We start from the raw sequence: 8,222 nt of genomic DNA on the forward strand, positions 1-8,222 counted from the left end.
CTACCAACAGTGTTTGAAATGAAAGCCTTCAGCACAGACACAGTGAGAAACTGCCTAATAAGAGAAGACAATTTCAGGACAGGAGTAATGAGTTGCTAGATTTGGTGATAGACTGTAGAAATAATTAGCTTGTAATAGCTTATCACAGGGGAGCAGACAGAATCGTGCCCCTACTTTCATTAAAGTGCATGAGAATGGGGCTGCTGGTGTTACATGCAAAGTCTTGGGGATAATATCAAGTAGCAAAGCTATACTCCTTCCTTCCTCCTTCCATCAGCTTAGGGTGTTGAAGTTAAACACAGTGCTAGAAAAGAAGAAAATAAGACACTAAACTAAATTCTTGTCACAGGAAAAAAGAAAGAGTATGAAACCTATTTCCACTTGACAGAGACAATAGGGGCCACGTGCCAGGTCTAGGAAAGATAATCAATCCTGCCTCTCCTCTGCAGAAGGATGTTCTTTAGAACACCTTTTCTTTACTAACAGAGACGCAAAGTTCATTAGATTTCAAGCCAAAATTAAAGACTATTTTCAGAGACTTTTTACATGGAACTGACAACATAAACATCAGGGTTTGTTTTTCTTTTTTATTTAAAAAAAAAAATAAGATTTGTTTGACCTCAGGGGAAAAAGTAACCAATTATAAAATGTGTACAGAGAATGCAAATGAAAGCATGCACAATTTATATTAAAACCACAAAATAGACACAAGCTGTCTATAAGTTAGCAGAATTCTAACAAGATACATGCGATAACCTCAGCTACGCTATAATGCAGCTGGTTTTGTGTGTGTTTGTTAGGCTTTTTTTTATATACAGCTAAAAGTAATTTGATAACACAGGCAGGGACTTTTAGAAAGTTACACCAACTGGTGGCATCTCTCATGGATGTTTCATTTTACAAATCAGGATGTACATATTAAGGTACTCTCAAATGGTGATTCCAAACATATGTCTCCTTTTAAAAGACTTTTAAAAAGTATCAAGATTATTTCAGATCTTTTAATCTACTTTTCTTTTTTTTAATTCATTACTATGATCTGAAGCCAAGCTTTCTCTGACTTTTTTCCTGGCAACAACGCCAGACCAATGAGTTCCTGCACTGCTCCCTTAGTTGTGCTAGTACAACTTTTCATGGGACTATGACGTGAACCAGTGCAGGTTAAAAATAGGCTGGCCCACTAACAGTTTTACCGGCACGACAGAAAGGTTGCAAAATCGGTGGCCTGAGCAATCAAAGCTGCAATACAGGGGAATGGATTTGATTACAGGTGGTGTGCAGGAACTGCTCAAATGGTCTCCATTGCCAAGGAAAACATCTACGTCCATTTTTAGAGTACAACTAGCTTCCAAGTTTTCAGCTTCTTTAACTACATTAACACAGAAAACGCATTCCAGGAATACTGCTAGTGGTTGCCCTAAATGCCAAAACCAATAGTGAATCCTTCCCCGACGCTCCCCAAATATTTCCCAGTGGAGGTGCAGATGCCAGTATAAGAAAGGTAAACCTACTGACAATAGACTTTATTTTCCTCATTTTTTAATATGTATAAACATATATACACATCTTAAAGGTAGTCCATGAATCTGAGAGGTCCAGAACTCCAATGAAATGCTCTATGTATATAATCAAAGAAAGTGTTTAAACCATTGTTCTAGGCTAAAAAGTGTCAAATTGTAAAAAAATTCTTTAAAACATTTTTAAAAATACCATTAGACTTTATCAAGATATCGCTTTACAAGGCAACTGCACAACAAAAGCTAAAGCTAGTCATGAAAGTTCATTAGGCAGGCACAGATAATCAACAACCTGCAGAGACAGGAAAAAAAATTGAACCCATTGCACAAAAGAGCAATAACCTTCTGATAAATAAACGTTTCAAAAGCACTAGTTTGGACATTTCTATTTATCATGGCAATTACGTTTAAAGATACAACTGGCTTTTAATAAAGTTAGGTATTTATAACCTTTTTTTTTTTTTTACTGTTGGGATTTAAAAGCACTCACATAAACAAAAGTGATACAAACATTAGTAAATGTAACAAGAGTGTAACAGCTGTAGTGAAAACTGCAGAAAGTGCCCTGTAGAAGCGCACATTAAAGATGCACAGAAATCAATACTACAGAAAATCATGGCAAATGAAGCTGCAATAAGATTTAGAGTTACTGAAAATCCATTTATTTCTTTAGATGCAATTCACCTGTTCTACTGTTAAGGTCAAGTGAACTTTCCAATACTCAATACTTTTTTGGATTGGCCTAAAATAACTGAAACCAAATCCCCAGTATGAAATTGGTAGTGAGCTTAAAGAGTGAGGACGCCTATGTTAACCAGAAAGTTCTCAGACTAGCCTTGTTTGTCATCTTTCCATAATGGTTTTATCAGTGAATTATTCAGACATTGTTTTTTTCCTCCAGTTTAAAAGCTGCACTTCAAATGCACGGGAAAGCTATATTATTGACAGCACAGACCATAGGGCGAGCACCCACGTTGTACTTTTCAGACAACTTCCCGTACAGGCACATAACTTTGCATCATGTTAGTTGTAGAAGATGTGTGCAATCCACAGCTTCATCAGCACTGTGCGCAATTGTGGTTTTAATCGAGTGCTGCATTTGTGGCAGCAGCGAAGAAACGATGACCGAGATGAAACTGAACCTGAAAGTTTTAAAAAAGCCAAAGTAGAAACCAACTTTCCTCAAAAACAGAGTACACCAGCCAGCGCTGCCCTCTCCGCCGTGAGATGGAACAAGCTCCGCCTCGGGCGGGCCGACATCGCCTTCGCAGCCCGCTCAGGAGCTCACACCCCCGGGCAGACGCGGCTGCCAGGCGGCGGGAGGCGTCCAATTCCCCGCGGGCGGCCCAGCGGCCGCCGCCGCTCCGCCCGCAGCGCCCCCGGCGCCGCCGTCCCCGGCGCAGCCCCACCGCCCCGCCTCCCGAGTGCCGGGTGACCGCAAGGACTCGGCTCCTGGCTGCAGGTTCGGCTTTGGACGAGGCCCGCATACCACAGCCGCGCCGGGAGGGGAGGAGGCCCGGCAGCATCCGCTGCCAATGGCCGGGGGGCCCTGGCCGCGGCCGGCCCCTGGACGGCGGAGGCAGGGCGGAGCGAGCCCTGTCCGGGACGCCCCTGCGGGCAGAACCCCCCCCCCGGGTTCCCAGCGGGGCCCCGCGGGCGGCCCAAGGGAGCCTTCACGGCGCGGGGTCCCCGCTCCACAGACGCGGCGGGGGCGGGGGGAATGGGGGCAAGGCCGCGCTCCGACCTAAGATGGCGTCGGTCTCGCAGGCGACAATCCCCCCGCGGCCCGCCCGCCGCCGAGCGGCGGCTCCCTCCTCCTGGGGAAGCGGCAGGGAGGGCCGAGGGGAAGAAGCGGGCTACCTTACCGTGCTGCGCGTCCGGAGAGGCGGCGGTAGCGGGCAGGCCGCCCCGCTCCCTTCCTCCCGGGCTGGCGGGGTGGGGGAGGGGGATGGGAAGCAGCCGCGCTGGCGGAGGCGCTTCACATCGCCGGACCGCGGCGCCCCACCTCAGCCGCCGCCGCTGGGGGAAGGCGGGAGGGAGGCGGGCGGGGGTGGCCGCCCGGCGCGCTGCCTGCCGGGTAGAGCGCGGGTCAGCCCCACAGCGGCGCCTGCTTCCCGGCGGCCGCGGGGCGGGGCCGCTCCGGGGGCGGGGCCGCGCGCCATGTGCCGGGCCTCACACCCAGCGCGCGCTCGCCCGCCTCGCGCCCCCTCAGCGAGGGCCGGCCGGGACCGGGCCATGGCGGGCGCCGAGAGGAGCCGCCGGCGGCGTCCCCCACAGCGGCGGTGCCCCGTGAGTAGGCCCCATTGGCCGTGGAGCCAGCGCCGCTGTCATGTCAGCACAGCCCTGGGTAGGCCGCGACGGGGAGATCAGGCCTTTCCCTGGCCATACAGTCGGTCACAGGCACCAATAACTCCACACAGCTGTGTGGCCAAACAAAAGCTGGGGAAAGGGATACCCGAAGTTAAGGTTAAATGCAAACAACTGAGAATATAATGTGGAGTATGTTGCTGGAGGCAGTGGAGCATAAGATTTTATTTTGTTTTTACACAGGAAATTCCATCTGAACATGAGGAAAAACTTCTTTCCTTTGAGGGTGGCAGAGCACTGGAATAGGCTGCCCAGAGAGGTGTGGAGTCTCCTTCTCTGGAGACCTTCAAAACCCCCCTGGACACGTTTCTGTCCAGCCCCCTCTGGCAGCAGGACTGGACGAGATGATCTCCAGAGTTCCCTTCCAGCCCCCACCATTCTGTGATACAATACTGTTGAGACTGGGGGTTCATTGTAAACCTGTGTTTTTGTGGTGTTTTTTCAGAGCCATTTACCCAGTGGGTTAAATATCAAATATATGATCAACTGTTCCAAACCTTTACTGAATAAAACATTCCCATTACTTTCAGTGGGACATCGCAAAACTGCTAGACAAGGCCCTAACTGGGCAGTGAAGGCACAGTTGCTAGAGAGAACAGTCTTGGAGCACAGCACCACAGAGGGCTGCGGTTTCACTCATCTCAGAATTTGCATATGGAAATCTCTATGTCAAAAGGTGACTAAGAAATTCAGGTTTTCTCAAGCTTTTTTGTCTATAATGCTCTGTCACACTGGCCAACATCAGTCTTAAGAATGCTCCCGAGTTTAGATTTTCTTTGTTTTTCTCAGTTTTGCCTTCCATTCTACAGTAATTGAAAAAAGAAAGCGTGATTCTTCTTTTAGTAAAATATGAAAATATTTCTGGTGAATTTTGAAGGTAAATAATGGGAAAGTACTTAAACTACATGTAATCTGCGTATCTCAACTTTTTCAGCTCATACTTCTCATAAGTTACTGTTGGTGACATCTGCCATAGCTCCCTTCAGACATCCTCAATTTATTTAGTGTAAATTCTCTCTCAAATACAGGTATTTTTCAGAAGAATAAGTAAAGTGTCTTTCCTTGTGAACTTAAGCTGTAAAGATTTGTCTACAGTGTTTAGCCTGTAAAATATTCTGTTCATTTTCACTATTATCTTTATCTTCTAGATGCTTTCAAAGTATTTTGGAACCTCAGAGAAGTGAAAAAAAGAACTAAACAACATTAGTAATTAAATAATTGCTGCTTAGTGATTATGCTATTAAATCATTTGGTTATTACAGTTTAGTAATTAAACAATTACTAAACTATGCCATCCTGCCAAAGTAGGAGGAAAAAAAAAAGAGAGAAAGAAATATTCCTGATATTTGGCAGAAAATTGAGAAAAAGAATGTGAACTAGAGAGGGGAACTTATTTTAGACAGAAGTGACTGGAAAGAGAGGGGCATAGTCCAGTTATTTGAAACACGTATTTTCAACTACGCATTTACCCACTGAGAAATCATTGCAGGTGTTTATATTCTTTCTAAAGCAAGACAAATATGAAGATAATACTAAGATTACAAGGTAAAACATTGAAAAAGTGTGAAATAGCAGAATTAAGATCAACTCTGCACATTTAATTTATTAAATTTGTACATTCTGAAGGTGCAGAATTGCATACTGTCTGTTCTGCAAGACCCCTGGCCTAAGTCCTTGGACAGACTTGTTTGAATCTCATGTTTTTCCATCATCCTGCAAAGCCATAGGAGCAAAACAAGTTTACCAAGTGAAAATTAACAAGTGTTCACAACTATGAAACTCACAAATGAATATAAATAGCCCCCATAATTACAAAAAAATAGTTCTTTCCAAGGCTCCCTCAGTTTTATAGATGATGATATCTTGGCTAAGCTTAGTATATAGTTAATGAGAAAGCCCTAAAACTTTATGTTGCAACAAATAATTGGTGACTAACTAAAGAAAAAAGTAGAAATTTAATGGGATCTGGAAAAGCTCTCTATAAAGAAGAGAGTGAAAACACAGTGTACTTACTGTCTCATGAGTGAGCTGTGTCTCCTTGACATTAAGATGTGAGACTTCATAGACTTCATCAACAATGAAGGTGCCCTTCTAATGTTCCTCATCAGCCATGGAAACAACACGGGAGGTGCTGGGGTAGGGGAAAATAAAAACAGGGATTCCTGGCCTCCACATTTAGTAATAGTCCTTGGCAGTTATCATTGCAGTGAGCCAGCAGATCCAGGCAATTAAAGAACACACTACTCCATGGTGTCCTTGCAATAAGAAAAGCATAGGCAGATGCACCACACAGGAACATTTATAACTCATGTAGGAGAAGCTAGTATGATGGAAGACATGCAGTACTTTCAAATGCGGTCTAAAAAACTGCAAGTTCTGGAGATGCCAGCCAGAATTAAGTACCATGAAGGAGGGCTGCATTATACCTAAAAGGAAGTACCGATAAGGTAACAAGAGGTTTTAGGAGGGCCGTGCCTGAAAACTTTCAGAGAAATCTGCAAACATATGATATACTCTAAAAGAGAAACTTATCAGAAGCTGATTATAGAAAACAATTGTATTTCATGCAGTTGGGCAGCATGCGTGCACTGTTGGCTACAGTAGTAAAGCTGAGCTTGAAATCTAGTCTGAATTACTTCATCTTAGATCTACTGACCTATAACTTGACTACTAAAGAGATGTTCCTTTTGAGAATTATTGACGTAATATTTCATGAGTCTCTGTTTTTTGTCTCAAAAGCATTGTCTGTGCCAGAGAAATCAATTGATTGTAATATCCCTCAATGGTCCAAAATGCTTCTGTTGCTTGCTGCAGATTTAAAAAAAATATGCAAATAAAAGTGAGTTGCATTTGTAAATTAAAGGCACTTGCTAACATGGACTAACATGGATGCAGGCAACTAGACACATTGATATTGTCAACTCTGGCAGCTGTTAGACCCACCAGTCCAATCAAAAAACAAAGTCTCTTAGCTGTTTGTATTTTGCTTCTCCAGTGCCGTTCTTTTTCTTTCCCCCAAGCAAAAAAATCGCAATGAGAGATTCATAGATTCATTCTAAGTGTAGATTCTCTATATATTGTTACTGTCATCTGCCCCTGCTGCTCTGCAGGTCTTTTACTTCTCTTTCTCAGTTGTAAATTGCCCACTAAACTATCATTTGTTCTATCCCAGGGATCTGTTCCCCCCACATCACCCTGTATCAAACACTGATGAATTAACAGACAACACTCTCATTTTGACAAGGCATATGGAAGTTTGTTAAGAAATCACAGAAACTGGTAGCTGCATTGCTCACAACACCAGGGAGTATAACTTATTTCATCTCTTTACTCGTCAGACTTTGTGCTGGTCAAGGGAGGAGTGTAACAAGTGAGAAGTTACGAATACAGCTATCAACTTTATTCTGCATATCAACCAACCGTTGTTCATATTGTTCTTATTTTACTTATCATGTTCAGGCATTTTGAGGCAAGAGTGTCAGTCAGTTAAGCATGAGGATTTTGCAGTTAAGATATATAATAATAATAATTCTCAAGATGATAATCCATTGTTCTTTTATGGAAGAAAAGCTTGGGTCTGGGAAAAAATGCTCATACTCTTTATATCAGTTAGCAGGTCTTTAAACAATGCATCAATGTCTGCAAAAGCTGGATGATTACTTTTCACCTTGGCACCATGCTTTTTAACCACAGCCATCCCACCCACATGTAGCTAAAAGGCAAATATTCCATCAAGGTTTTTAGCAACACAAATAGTTTGAACTGCTTTCTATTTCCAGATCAAGACCAAAGAGCTGGATAGTAGGAAACCAGGAAACGTAGTTGATACTTTAGAAACCTTGCTATGCAACAACAGCAAAATGTGTGCTTAAAGCATGTAAACCACCTTACCTCTTACCATGAAATCTCATAAGACAAGCTAGTGTTTTAGTCATCTATAGATACAGGCTAATTTGGAAAACCTGTAGCTATACCATTAAAGATTCACAAAATCAGATATGCATTACAAATTACATTATCTTTCAATTAAGAATTTATAAAAAAATTCTTAGAACTATTGCTATTGACATTCATCTTAGGAAGTCCATTTTGTTACTGTGATGACCTAACCCGCTTCACTAGAATGAATGAGTCTTCACTTCACCAACTCTCTCCATAAACAATGGAGGTGAATGGGAGATAGTGTACAGGATAAGGGACTTCACATTCCTTAACTGAAGCAGTGAGACATGTCACCATAAACTATTTGTGCAAGCCTCTTACAAGTTTATAGGTTTATAGATTACTTAAACGTGGGGATCAATTAAGCTACCATCAGCATGCAGATACCTCTGTCAT

At 43.2% G+C, this 8,222-nt stretch overlaps 1 protein-coding gene and 1 long non-coding RNA gene across 16 annotated transcripts in view; one reads left to right on the plus strand and one right to left on the minus strand.

Annotated features, from left to right (window-relative positions):
- The window catches only part of ZNF280D (zinc finger protein 280D), a 50,914-nt gene extending 47,313 nt beyond the window's left edge, over positions 1–3,601 (minus strand). For 5 of the 15 annotated variants that reach the window (XR_008468327.1, XR_008468328.1, XR_008468330.1 and 2 more), the window contains exon 1: positions 3,383–3,599. The gene's annotated coding sequence lies outside the window, so the exon portion shown is untranslated. Of the gene's footprint in view, positions 1–2,472; positions 2,660–3,382 lie in introns of all 15 variants that reach the window. The other 10 variants (XM_054213604.1, XM_054213597.1, XM_054213602.1 and 7 more) reach the window with 4 other exon arrangements.
- LOC128914534 (uncharacterized) lies at positions 2,913–7,303 on the plus strand. The gene is made up of 2 exons (XR_008468331.1): positions 2,913–2,979; positions 4,068–7,303. It is a non-coding gene; the product is annotated as an uncharacterized LOC128914534 (long non-coding RNA).
- The last annotated feature ends 919 nt before the right edge of the window (positions 7,304–8,222 follow it).

Source organism: Rissa tridactyla, chromosome 9, assembly GCF_028500815.1.
Source record: "Rissa tridactyla isolate bRisTri1 chromosome 9, bRisTri1.patW.cur.20221130, whole genome shotgun sequence".
NCBI lineage: Eukaryota > Metazoa > Chordata > Aves > Charadriiformes > Laridae > Rissa > Rissa tridactyla.